This window comes from Pogoniulus pusillus, chromosome 6 (genome assembly GCF_015220805.1).
Source record: "Pogoniulus pusillus isolate bPogPus1 chromosome 6, bPogPus1.pri, whole genome shotgun sequence".
NCBI classification, from domain to species: Eukaryota; Metazoa; Chordata; class Aves; order Piciformes; family Lybiidae; genus Pogoniulus; species Pogoniulus pusillus.
In genome coordinates, this window is record NC_087269.1 from 34481222 (window position 1) to 34496362 (window position 15141).

Below are 15141 nucleotides of genomic sequence, written 5' to 3' on the forward strand. Positions count from 1 at the left end.
CCCTCTGTGCATGCAAAACCAGAGCCTGATTCAGTGTATGGTGTACACCCATTAGTTCTGGTGATCCTGGGGAACCTTTCAGGCTAACCGCTTCAGGTTTTTTTTTTTCTAGGAAGAAGATGTCTTCAACTTAGGTGTTCTGATTAAGATCTAGGGGTTATTATCTAGGGTTGTTATCTCTTGGAGCTACATGTACAACTGAAGTCAGGAAGTCTGGCATCAGACTTCATGTCTGGTACATGCAAACTGTTACAGAGCACACACTTAGTGATCTTTAAAAGTGCTGAGAAGACCAAAGTCAGATGTATATGCCAGGACCAGGTCCCACTGAAGTGGAACTGCTGGTGTGACAGTCAGTGGCTGTCCTAAGTTTGACAGGAAGATGAGCATTATCTGCCCTAAGAACTGTGGTCATGGAAGCACACTGTCTAGGGGGATCAAATTGCTACTTATCATACAAAGCATTGTACATTATTGTACCCTCTAAAATTCTGGAGGCTCTTGTGAGATTTGTCATTCCAGACAGGAGGAATGAAGCCCAAGAGTTTCCTAGCCTATTCAGGATACTCCTGAATTATGGAAAGCTTAGAAAGAAAATACCCTATCAACTGCATCTGTTGACTGGCAAATGCATTTTAATTCCCTAGCCTTTTAAATAAATGCTACTCATGTGTATTGCACAACATGCAAGAGGAGGAACTAACATACCAGGATCTGAAGCTTTGTTCTCAAGAGGCTAGATATCATTCAGACTGTGCTTTCTGAGTCCAAATATGAGTAAGCCACAACTTTTCCCAAATCCTGGAAATACAAGACTGCACACCTTTAATTGCTGGTATGTAGTTTAGTTGATTAGTGTTTTCAGAGCATTAGTAAAACTCAGAAACATGAAGACCAGAGTGTATGCATGAGGTATCAGCAATTATGTTATATATGCATCTGAGAATTGTACTTTATTCAAGTCAGGATCTAATCCAGCTCCCATTAAATCAGTGGGAATTTTGCCAATGAAAACAATAGTAACAGGATCTGGCCAAAATAATTTAATCCACCCTCTTCAGCTGCTGTGCTCACAGCAAGAATGTTGTCATTAAGAAGTTTATATGGACATAAATATTCACTTTAATTTCCTAGAGTTTGTCTACTTGCTTAAAATTCCATTTGTGATTAAAAAAAAAAAAAAAGGAGGCATACTGTATTATGGCTGCATTTTAATCACTATAGGTTCAGGAATACATAGAAAAACAGCTTAAATATTTTATACAGATTATATTGCAATCTTGAATTAACAATTCATTTTGAAATTCTTCCTTTCTTCCTTCCTTCCTTCCTTCCTTTCTTTCTCTTTCTTTCTTTCTTTCTTTCTTTCTTTCTTTCTTTCTTTCTTTCTTTCTTTCTTTCTTTCTTTCTTTCTTTCTTTCTTTCTTTCTTTCTTTCTTTCTTTCTTTCTTTCTTTCTTTCTTTCTCTTTCTTTCTTTCCTCTGTTGGCTTATTTTTGTTCTATTGGTTCAGGTTTCCAAGCTGAGGGCGACTCTGATGGGTTTGCATTTTTTCTCCTCTGACTGCATTCTCAAAAATTGTCACTGTGCATGTTATGTCTCCTGCTGTGATTCCATTCCAAGAGGAGGAAAGGTTTAGGGGGCTGTCATGCTAAGACCATATTTAACAGGCTGCTGCAGACTTTTGGCAGATGCAGGACACTAAGACAGGGATGTCTCCAAAAGCTGAAGAGGTTTTGAAAACAATATTAAAAGAGATACAAATCCAGACCCTACTTGTTAGTGCTGTCCATTGCCCATGAACTTCAGGATTGGAAACAATTGATTGTGGTTTGCTTCCATGAGAGCTTGGGAGTGAAATGAGGCAGAAGCAAACCAGACAATATGGAGGCTGGCTGCCATTTAAGAGTAACCATGGGTCTGATAGTACCTTACATTTACAGTGACCATTTCCTGTTCTAGCTAACCTCTAGTGAGGAGGATAATCAAATCTTCCATGCCTCCCTTGCCTTTATTCCATCTTCCTCCTGATGCCCTCACAACCTTGTACTATCATCTCGTCCTTTGTTACTAAAGTCAAAAAGCCATTGAAACCAACTCTTCTCCTCCTTCCTGCCTTCTCCCTCCTGTTTTCTCCCTTTGAGTCTGGCTGTACTTCCTCCTGTTTCTGAATCTTTGTAAATCTTTGGAGGTTAAACTACGGCAAAAATGAACCCTGCACATGTTTTAATGCCCTGTTTTGACTTCACACCAGTATCTAGTATTCTCATTCCTGTTACAAAAGCTGCTGATTTTCCTATCTCAGTTTTAAGCACCAACCAAAAGCAAATCTCTGTGAAATGTGGGTCAGGCAGAGTGGAACACAGGAGCCAGCAAAGTGCCTGCATATTCTGATTGCCTAATGATGCCAATAAGATACTGAGAATTTAGATCCCATCTCCTCATATGGATTTTATCTGTTTCTCATTCTTGCTGGGTTCTTGGATGTGAGCTTTGTGGTGGTATCCAAATTCTTCTCTGCTCTTTCTGCTGACTTTGATGTTGTGGCTCATTTTTGCTTTTCCCTTGTTGTCTAGTGTTGGTTTTTATGTCTGTGTCTGTACTGCAGTGCAGAGATACGTGCATTAGCTATGTATTTCTTTAAAAAGTATTAATACTGTAACTGCAAAGGCTGTTACCCAGGAAATATTTGGACCATTCTGCAGTACATATCTGAATCCTATTAGTGGGTAGTGAAGGTTACACAATTCTCATGCTCTCTCCTAAAAATATTTGGAAGGATTTTATGCATCTCTCTGCAAAACCATTTAATTCTGCATTCTGACTAGCTGGTTATAAAGTTTATTGTATATGAGATTTGGGTTATGAAAAAGAGACAGCAAAATTCAGTGGATTGAATTAAAATCCTGAATAGGAAATGAGATATAAAACGTTCCTCCTGGATATACACTGAGTTATGAGTTCTGTGACTGAATGTTTTTTCTATTTAGTGAATTATTTATTCCAAACAGATTAATTACAAAGACGACTCTGAAAACAAAGCAAGGTCTTTAATGCTACAGTTGCTTGAATTTTCAGTGGGGATGTTGGTGAGTTTTTTGATTACCTAACTTATTGAGAAAATCCATGAATCTTTATTATACTACTTAATGGCCTGGAAACACATTACAACAGCACAGTATCTTATTTATAGCTATAAAGAGTTGAATTACTTTTAATGAGACATTTGCATACAATTATTGCAATCATACTGAAATGGAACCGCTACCTCAGCACATAATTGAGACTTTGACTGAAGAACTCAGGATTTCCCTTTGCAGCTGCTGGAGTAAAGGAAGGTTCTGACCCACTCTCTTGGATGTAGTACATGCACTACCACTGTTTATGGAAGGAGGGAGCCCGTGTTGTTCCAAGTTAAACTGTAAACACTGATTCCCCTGAGAAGACCAGTAGGTTTGGTGCAAAATATGAGTAACTAATGTTTTCACGGATGTCAGCTCTTGTAGTAAGTCTGTTTTCTGTTTCAATTAATATTTTGCATAAATCAGTGTCTCAGTAAAATAAGCAATACCAGACTGAAAAGAACACAAGGCAACGGTAATTAAACCACATGTTTAGTAATGTGCTGAACAAACAATGGGAAAAAATTACTCTTTGGTTACTAAATCAATTGTAATCAACCTCATTCCGCCCACTCATCCACCTCTATAAGAGGATAATACAGCTGTGGATACCAGGAACAAATCCAACAACTAAATTAATAAAACAAAATTGGTGGTTCAGCTCCACATGTTGGCATGAATGTATTACTCCCTACAGCTTTATCTCTACAAACATCTTTTTGCTCCCAGAGGGCACTTAAAAATACATACTATTAAAATAAATAAATTACTCAGCCTTATAATTAGAGCATCTTTTAAGAGTTTCTCTGCCTGCTAACCATCATATTTCAAAGTACTTGACCATTGCTAACAAACTCCATATCTTCAATGGTCAGATGTAACCTATGGGCTTATATTGCTTTAAACTATATAAAGTGAGTAAGTTCTAAGACAGGGGATTCAGTGGCATCAAATGGTTGTGATAACAAGGCAGTATCATTCTGCCACTTTGGTGACAATACCAGATAATACAGGGTTGTCATTCATTAAACCTTCTCTAACAGATGTGGCAGAGGAAAGGCATTTCCTGCCTGCCAGGGTGAAAGGGAAGATGCAAAGGGGTGAGTTTAACATCTTCTGTAATCTGAAGCCAAAAATTATGTTCTTGGCTGTGTGGAAAGTTTGGCAACTGGTCATGGCTGCTGGCTGTTCTGCTGTGGTGTATCGCTTTTTACTGCCAAAAAAGGAGGGGTTCTGATAATTGGAAAATAATTTTTAAAAGTAACTATTTCCTTGCATTTACTTGCAATAAGGAGCAGGGCAGCATCCTTGCAGGCAGCAGGAGAGGCAAGTCATTAAGGCACTGATGCTCATGTACCCTAGGCAGCTCTGCTGTGACTCTGCAAACTAGCCAGAACAGAACCGAGTCACAGGCTGAATCCAGACATTAAATTTTAAAGGTGTTGTTACACACAAACATTGATGGAATACATGCACAGGCTTTTACCATCCTTGCAAACTGCAATATGGGAAAGTCAGCTGAGTTACCAGTGACTCTAGATCTGATTATCTGGCCAAATGCAGCTTTCACATGTGGTATAAAGCATTTAGGAATCCATGGAGGGCAAAAAGCACACAGAAAGTGAGCTTAATGCTTTATTTTATTAACCTATATCTATCAGTCAGTGTTGAATAGTGAATTGTTAATTAAAAATAAATGACATCCCCTTGCCAACTACCTGGTAGTTTTTGAAGAGTAGAGATAGCATAGGGGAATGAAAGAGTGAGAGAAAGAAGCAAAAATTTCTAATTCCTGGGTTGAAATTCCCTGAGGATGATTGTCTGAAGAGGGAAAATCCGGATCTCCAGAGACTATACCTAAAGAATACAAAACTGCATTACTTTTCTACATTTCTTATGTAAGATTCCACTAATCAGGATTTCCTGAGTAAATGAATGTCAGCTAAATCTTAATTTTTGTTGGCTTCCAACAGAGTAGTGATTATTAAATCAAATAAATACCTTCTACAAATAGATATACCCAATGCTAACAGAGTAATTCTTTTTGTAGGAAAAAAAAGCTTTATAGCTTTACTTGTGCTTTATAGAAACATAGAATCAACCAGGTTGGAAGAGACCTCCAAGATCATCCAGTCCAACCTAGCACCCAGCCCTACCCAATCAACTAGACCATGGCACTAAGTGCCTCATCCAGTCTTTTCTTGAAACTGTGTTTTCTTGTTCTGTTGTTGGTTGCCTGGGAGAATAAAGCAACCCCCATCTGGCTACAGCCTCCCTTCAGGTAGTTGTAGACAGCAATGAGGTCACCCCTGAGCCTCCTCTTCTCCAGGCTAAACAACTCCAGCTCCCTCAGCCTCTCCTCATACTGTTCTGTTCCATTCCTCTCACCAGCTTCATCACCTTTCTGGACACATTCCAGCACCTCAACATATCTCTTAAATAGAGGAGCCCAGAACTGGACACAGGATTCAAGGTGTGGCCTGACCAGTGTTGAGTACAGGGGAAGAATAACCTCCCTTGTCCTGCTGGCCACACTGTTCCTGACCCAGTCCAGGATGCCATTGGCTCTCTTGGCCACCTGGGCACACTGCTGACTCATGTTCAGCTACTATCTACCAGTACCCGCAAGTCCCTTTCTGCCTGGCTGCTCTCCAGACACTGCGTTCCCAGCCTGTAGCACTGCTTGGGGTTGTTGTGGCCAAAGTGTAGAACACTTGGCCTTGTTAAATCTCATCCCATTGGCCTCTGCCCACCAATCCAGCCTGGCAAGGTCTCTCTGCAGGGCTCTCCTACCCTCCAACAGATTGACACCTGCTTCTAACTTGGTGTCATCTGCAAACTTACTGATGATAAATAAGTGTTAGTAACATCATTTTTAGTAGATTTTTGTGAACTTGGAAGGTATGTAGAAAGTGTATGTAATTATTACGGAATGAAAATGAAGAATTTGAAGGAAGTACAGAGAAATGTTGCAAGAAAATTAAGATTTGCTTGAAAGGTTCATGTAGACATAGCCAGGTGACTTTTGAAAACACTTCGAGCTCAAAGTTATATTAATGCCTTTATAGTTTTGAAAACCTTGGGTGACATTTTTATAATGAAATCACTTTTAAAAACTATGTGAGTGGCTTGACCAAAACCACAAAATCAGTGAGAGAAAAGTTAAGAGCTGGAAATTAAAGTCCTTATTGTAATTTTTAAGATCATTCTGCCATAATGAACCTCTGTGTGTGTATTGGACTGATTTTTGTTCCAGGTTTCTTGACTCCAAAGACATACAAATGTTGCCAAACTGCCTTGAAGTGCCAGAAGGCTCAGCTTTGAATATTCAGTGGACTTATGCCATAAGAACTGTGGGTAATGAGACATTGAGCAGAGATGTCAGTGGACCTTGTGCTTATATACAGCCACGTTAGCTGAACTGCAAACTGCAGCAGCAAGCTTGTGCTCTCAGGGTACCTGCTTTGAACATTTGGTGATAGAGACAGTAACAGCTAGATAAACCATTAAACTGCATACAGAGAAAGTATCATAGCAAGTAAAAGCAGTCAGCAGCAGTTTGCAACTCTTCAGTGAGAAATGGAATAGGACACGTGCCCTAAAAGCCCAATTGTTTCTTCCAAGATGGCTATCTTATAAGGTGGTTGGAGTAATGCAAAGCCTGCAAGTGATCTTGGCATTGGAATGCAGGGCTAATCGCTTGGTGAAGAATTGCCCTTCTAGGGAAGGAGTGGGGTGCAACAATGCAGATGCTGCTGGCACAAAGGAGAGAGGTTTACTGATGAGAAGCAGCTGGCTAAGGCAAGAACCCAGACAAGTACATATTTCTGTACTAGGCATCATAGGCAAAAGGCTAATAATAATAATAATAAGTCTAAATATTCTCACCAAACCTGAAGGCATTCCAGCGTCCGTAGCAGCCTAACACTTCTTTCATTCCACCTTTACTTTAACGGCAGATGGAGAGTATGTGAAATAAATATTGTGACTGTATGAAATGAATCCAGGTGAACCTGTATCTACAAACTTTGTGTATGGCAACTTGCTCGAGATGTCAGCACTGTGAGCTGGTAGAAGCGGTCACATTTTGTTCGGTGTCATCGGCTGGCAAGCAGCTGAATGTACTGCTAGCAGTCATTTACTGTTACATTTACAAAAGCAATGCCAAGAAGTGCTCACACAAGTGAAGTATGAGAGGCTGCAGGGGATGTGAGTCAGCTATCCTCCATGCAGCCAAAAGCTGCTGCATTATGCATTGCTGCCAGTGCACTTGAGGCACAGTACCACTCCAGAGGGACACTGGTTACTACTGGGATGGCAATACTGGAGTTGCTGCTACACCTTGTTCACTGGCACCCTGTTAGTGGGTGGCTGTAATGCCACTGTGCCACAACGCCTCTCAGCTTTCCCAAGCTGTGCTTTGATCCACTGAAAACTTTTGTGTCTTGTGGTGGTGCACTGTGGAGTGAGGGGTGCTCAGGGGACCATCTGATTGTCTGCTGGCTAGACTGGCAAACTGAGATGTGGGGTATCAGCTGCTTCCTAGGAGTGGAAACATTGTCCTGCTGAAATCGCATCAAGCTCAGTGGTCTTGAAGAGTGTTTATATGCATTCTAAGCAGAGTGAATCAAACAGAAGTAAAGGGCAAAGAGAACAAACGTTGACTTCATCAAGATTTATAACATGTCAAAACCCAGGAGAAGAAATTACAATAATGATCTAGCAGATGAAAATAAGTTGCTCTGCATTACTAATGGGCAGTTTACATTACAGAGCCACTACTCCGTATTACACAGTATGAATACATTATACAATGTCCTCCCTATCTCCGGTGGATAAATAACATTAGCACAAAGCCAAGATTTATGGCAAGAATGAATCTCGCTCTATCACTCTTTTCCAACTCAGTTTCTCTAAGTATTTCTACCATGTATGAACTAGCCAAGCTAATTCCTGGACTAACTCCCTTGGCTCCAGTGGAAGCACTCCAAAGATGATTTTGTAGCTGTACACTAAAATAGGTCATACATCGAATAGATGGATGTTATAAAACAAGTACTCATGCTAATTGACAACAACATCATCTCATCACCCAAGAGCAAGTGGATTCTTTCTCTGTTAAAGGCCAGTCAGTTCTTTTGCTTTCCTGTTGTTTGTATTCTAAAGCAAGCAGCTCCTTGAAAACCACTTTTCCTTTCATCTGGAAACACACTCTACTTCTGCTCATATTTTTAGACTTGCTATAGGCTAATGAGACTTTCCTTGATCTGGCAGAACATGTCTGTCCTCTTGCAACTGAAGATCTCAAAGCTCATTACCAATCTTATGCCTTCTAACACTGGAAAGGTAAACCAGACATTTAAAAAATATTTAATAGGAAAAAAAAATCATAGAATCACAGAATGGTTTGGGTTGGAAGGGACCTCCAGAGGTCATCCAGTCCAACCCCCTGCAGTGAGTGCACCCTCCACTAGATGAGGTTGCTCAGACCCTTGTCAAGCCTTACCTTGAATATCTCCAGGGATGGAGGCTCAATTACCTCCTGGGCAACCTGTTCCAGTGTTCTACCACCCTTGTGGTAGAGAATTTATTCCTAACATCCAAGCCAGATCTACTTTTCTCACTGTCCCTCATCCTATCACTCCAGGCCTTTGGAAACAGTCCCTCTGCAGGCCCCTTTCAGGTACTGGAAGGCTGCTGTTAGATCTCCCCAGAGCCTTATCTTCTTCAGGCTGAACAACCCCATTTCCCTTAGCCTGTGTGGCTGTTTGAGCTGATCCTCTAGCTCAGACACAGGGGAAAGATGAACACTCCAGGGATAGGCCACATAATGGCAACAATAGATAAATTAATATAATTTCATTGGAGCATCAAGAACTTAATGTCTAGAAGCACAGCTTGTCCTCCCCCTTTTCTCCTGCTGGCTTCTGCTGCTTCAAGCTTCGCCTATCATCCCCGGCTGCTGTTTTGGCTACTGCTGCTTCTGCTGCTTCGCCGCCGCTTGACCCCTCCCCCATCTCCCTTAAGGTTATTGTATTGTTTTTTTTTCTTCCTTCTCTAGTTATTATTTCTCTTTGCATTGTTGTACTTACACTATTAGAAATACAGTTTCATCTTTCCCTAGAGGATCAGCTCAAACGGCCACAGCCTGTCCTTGTAGGAGAGTGTTCTAGTCCCCTGATAATTTTTCTGGCACTCCTGTGGACTCAGTCCATCAGGTCCATGCCTTTCCTGTGTTGAAGGCTCCAGAGCTGGACATGGAACTCCAAAATTCTACTGGGTTTAGAGCACTTGAATGTTGGGAATGGTTCTTGTACATTCAGACAGCAGCTGCTCCTTCTGGTGGAAATCTGAACAGTGCTTGGTGAACTGGGTCTCTAAATGAACTTCATGTTCAGCGTATTGACAATTTACTGTGTTCCTGGATCTGCTGTAAGAAGCTATTTTCTTTGTAATATGTGTTTCAGATCACTGCAGAATGATCACATCATCATACAAATGATCAATGCTCTTTTAAATCCATGAGGAACCCAAATATAGAAGATAACTGCATATGCACAATTTCAGAATTATGAATGGGAGATGCTGCTAGAAGGCTCATAGGAAAATCCTCATACATACCGAGGTGAGAAAAACATCTTTATAGTTTGAAGACTTCTGATATTTTTTTTCCAGAGAGCCCCACAGCATTAATAAATATGAAAAAGACACACACACACAAAAAAGTCAAAGTTATGTTAATTATGCATGTACAAAAGTCTGGGAAATGTAGGAAATCTTGAAAATATGAGAAAAGAGTTTGGTGTTCTATTTAATATTTAATTTCATGGACACTCCTCCCCTAATTAACAGAAAGCTAGATTGTGCCTGAGTTTTTTAAGATGGATAGGGACTAAATATGAACACTTTCAATCTTAAAGGAATAAAATTAAGAAAATGGCAAGCAATCAGAAACAAAAGTTACATTACGTGCCTAACTATTGTGTCTATGTGGCCACTACTCCTCCTATTGTAATGCACAAGAGGATTTGAAAGCATTTAGATTTGCTTTTTCAGCTGACAATCTGCCGCAGGTGCTGTGCTATTATAAATAACTATTCAGCTGTTATGCATTATTGTCTAAATCACCATTTTGAACCTGAAGAAAAAGCTGTACAGACCATAGATCAAATCTCAGAAATTGGCTCTTGTTTATAATGTAGTTATTTTAAAGGAAGAAAATACCCAAGAAATCAAACTTGCAAAGAATTTTAATTATGCTACTTGTTCCTAGGAGCAGTATTACAGTTTTGCATTTCAGCACTGTGTGCAGAGGAAATGAAATGCACACCACCTGTTAACAATACAGACTCTGATGAATGTTTGGCTAAAAATTGGCTTCTGATTATTTTTTAAATTATACAAGATGGAGAGAAAGAAGCTTGAGTCCATTTTTCCACAACCAGACAAATATTATCAACTTAGCATAATGATTTACATTTTATTAACATCAGGTGAAATCACATTGAGATTTTTTTTGATTGGTACAGAAACAATTATTACTTTTATCATTATTACATAAGTGATAATGGGATTCATGAATAGCAGCAAAAAGTGTAGGCAAGACTGAAAAATGGTTTCCATTATAATCCCTTACTTGCAGCTTGTGATTTTTAGTTTTCATTTGGCATCAAAAAATTACATGGCTGAGTTCAACTTAAAGAAATGCTTTATTTGGATTGCATTCATTTTTTCCATATTCTCAACAAAATAACATTTTACTGCATCTTTGAGAAAAAAAAAAACAACTGCTTCTTTTATATATATAAACTGCTCAGTTACAGTTTATACTTTAAAATGTGGCAGAGGCAGTTAAAATTTAAACAGTAATTTATCAGGAGTAATGTCCTTTTTGGCTTAGATAACATGGAAAAGGCAGTTACCAAGAAGTAGGAGATAAAACTTAGTTTTGTGTAGAAAAGTCTGTAATCATCTCTTGAAGCTAAATATGGTACAGAAGCTTGATCTTTTTTTAATCAAGGAGTTTTAATGTATACATCAGATGAAGTAAAGAGGAAGAAATCACAGTTGAAAGAGCATCCTCAGTCCTCCATTTCTGAGACTTTGCATTTTTACTGCCTTTACATTCTTGCTAATTTTATTAATAAGTAATGGTTTAGTCCTACCATCCTTCTGCAGGCTGAGCTCCTCTAGATTTTGCTGTAAGTCGCTGAGCGGTTGTCCGGCTCAGGTGGGTGCAACGCGTAGTTAAGGGAGCTTTGGACTAAGTAAGATAATGAGCGAGTGCCTTGCTGGTTCTGAGCAAACCAAAAGGTTGAGAACAACTGGAAATATCACTCATCAAGCCTAACAAAGCCTTGTGCTTCTGAAGACAAATGCTATCACTGCAGGGTTCCCAGGGAACAAAGGAAGTTGTGGCCTTCACAAAGTACACAAATGGAAGAAATACTTTGTATGCAAAGTCTGACTCATAGCTCATGTAAAGAATACAACAAACTTCTTAGTCTAATTCATTAACTCTAAATAATGTCCTTTCAAATGCCATCCCCAGAAGCAGTTTCTCTTGGAGCTGTTTTTTAGTCCTTTTGCTACAGATTGTTTTAAAAGAATTATGGGAAATGACAACAGCAGAACCAAAGTTCGATTTTTCACAGATGAAACTACAAAATGCATGGAGTAATGTAATCCAGTCAGACAAGTGAGTAAATTATATCATAGTTGCAACAATGCACCACTTGCTGAATATCAATGAGGATACATTCCCTTCTTGAGAGTAAAAATTATATTTGTTGTTAATGTAAATGGTTCTGAATGTTCCTGACAGTATGCTCACAGATGCCAAACTGCATTAAAACTTGAGCAGAATCTTGTATGTTTTGTTTGCAAGGAAGAGGAAGACTATGTTAACAGATGTTAAAACAAGGAGAGTGATTCATTTGCATGTTTTGCCATAATGAGATTCCATTAACTTTTATCATCTTCCTTCAAATTTCTCTTTAAGCAAATGAGAAAAGCATAAGCTCATTTTCAAGGAACACAGTCAAACAGTGCTCCAAGGTTTGCTTCTTAGGGTAAGCACATGGGTAACTCTGCTTCCTTTGAACCTAAATATGCCATCGTTCTTCCTAACTCAACAGTCACAAATATCAACAGAGTATGTCTGGCTGTTGAAGTTAAGGGAAAGGGTAGTTCATGTGAGCTGTAGCCCAGCCTGGCCCTCCTTCAAACTTTGGGCTCCAAGAGATTGAATAACTCAAGAATGGGTTAGACTACGTAAGACTAATTAAACTTTCACTTTCCAAGAGGCTAACTTTATGTTCTGCCTCAACTAAATCAATAAATTACTTTGATAAATATCTTAGGGAAGCATCTGACCCCTGTTGTAGAAAAAATCCGTGGATGTCCCACATGACATTGCAGGCAGAGCAGTTAAAGTGATATTCTTAGCACAAATATATGTGTTGGCCTCAGGTCTTCTGCTCAATGAGTTTTATTTTTACTAGGAGTAATATACTTAAGCTCTCTAGAGCTCTGCAAATTCATTTTTTACATACAACTACATAATCTTTTTGGAGTGAATATGAACATTAACTCCTCCTTGCAGCTCTCTATAAACATCTGCTTGCACAGCAGATATTTCAAATTCAGAATCCAGGAAGGAAAGTGCTCCCAGGACTGATCACTGAGTTATATACCCTTTTATTTTAATGTACTCTGCCAAGATGAGTCCATAACCTCAAATGAGTCAGGGAAGAAAAAGGGAAGAGCAATAACAAACAGCTTCATCGTAATTTTAACCATATTGCCTAGTGATCACAGAATAACCTTTATGCTTAGATATTTAAGGAGACTACATGGACACATTCTTCCTGAGCATGCTCATCCACTCATTGGGATTTGTACTTAGTGATTCCAAGCACATGAGGAGGACACATGTGTGCCGTCTACCCTGATTTTATGACTTTGTTCTGGTGGCAGGGACAGAGGGGTATTTTTGCTAGATTGCATTGTGACAGATTTCCCTTGCTTGAACAGACCTCACTCTAAAACGGAGCTGTGCTTGTCATTCTGACTCTCCAGGTATTGCTGTTACAGTTGTGAACCTGCTCCAAGACATCACTTAAACATTATGTTATATGCCAGTAATTCAGGCTTGCCAGTCCCTCTTAAATAAGAAATATCAAGACACCTTGGAAGTTGTTTGTGTAAAAACAAGCAAACTGTTCACAAATACACAGAGACAAAATACAACTGGAAATTGTGACAAGCTTAAAGTTGCATGCAGATCCAGGCTGCCATAAAAGTCACAGGGCTTTTTCTTTCTTTTTTTTTTTTTTTCCCCAAAACATGGTTTCATAATCTCCAGTGTATGAGCCAACATGTGCCATGGGTAATTATAGTCTCTCTATTGAAAATCCTTGCAATTCCAGTTGGATGTATTTTTTTCACTTACTGCCCTAAATTGTTCTATGTTATTCTAAAAGCTGGTTAACATCATATGGAGAATCAATAGAGCTTCATAACAAAGACATCAGAGAAATAAAATATGAAATCTCTGAAAGAAATGATGTTCCCATTTCAGAGCAAAAGGGCAAGAACAATGGAATCTGTGAATTTATATTTTCTCACAGGTTTTGCTGTGTTATCAAGATGTAATAATAGTTGCAGGCTTTTACACAGTTGTGCCTTTTTATGTTCTTTGGTCTGCCAAAGGTTCAAACTCAAAAGTGAAGTTTTGACTCTCAAAATTAAATTTGAAGACAGTCTGCCCAAAAGACAAATCTTTTGTGTGCATTTTAATACTCCAGTTCATGCAAACTTAACATTAATGGTAATTCCTATCTTTAAGAAAGACACAGAGAATCAGAGGGAATCTGAGCTCAAAAGATAGTCTGAAGAAAAAATATATACATATATATTATAAAAATACACAATATAACTATATGTAAAACTGTACTGAACAACTTCTGTCCCTATTTGCCATCATGATGTATTATATTGTTTAATCTGAGTTATTCCTTCTGGTAATTTTCCTTATTACATTAACTGCTGTGTTCTGTACAGCTTTGTTCTCTTGAAGAATGTAGCTCCCAGTCTACGACTGGCTGCCTTCCTATACACTCTCAATAAACCCAAGTACCTACATTAAACTTATTTTAAATTGATTGCTCATTCTCACCAGCATACAAGACTTAAAAAAGCCAATTCCTGTCCCAAGAGGCTTAGAGTGACTCAGTTGGTTAGAACTGGTCTCGTCTTGCATTTGGGAATTCTTAGTGCTTTATTCTGGTCTGCATGCTGATTGTGAGGAGTTCTTCAGATAAGATTTTGGTTTTGTTTTAGCAACTGATGACTGTGACCTTGGGTGTCGGTAGTCTGAAATAGCTGTGCCCTAAATTATCCTTATTGTTTTATCTTATGCATCAGGTCTCATAGTTTAGATTCTTGAATTGTCAGACAAGAGAAAATCCTGAGTTTTCTTAGCTCGTATTGACAGCATACTGCAGTGTTATATGGTCATTCACATTCTTGCTACAATGTAATACATAGCAAGGCATTGTCTTGAACTACTGGGTTAAATAAATCTGTATTTCTCGAAGTTCTTGTTGGCAAGAAAAGATAGAAGTCCCCTAGAGATGGACTACATATCTTTGTAAGTCTTTTCTATCTATTTTTCAGGATTTCTATGAACCTCAATTCAATTTCTTGGCACTGGATATAGCAGTCTTTTGGCTAAGATCAAGCATAGAATCAATCTAATACTTGCTTTTATCGTCTACTGAGCCACTTCTCTATGAGGAGAGAATAATGTGATCATTGATAAAGTGTATTTTACTTCTTCTATTTCTCAGTATGCACATTGTTTTGAATAATTGAAAATTTGTGATTTGCTATATTTAACTCATACTTTCTTATTGCCAGGCTAAGTACTAATGTTGAAAATCTCTCAAAATCACTATCAAATCATAGGGAAATGTTCCCTTCTAATTAATTAAAACAGGGAGAAATTCTGAGCTAGA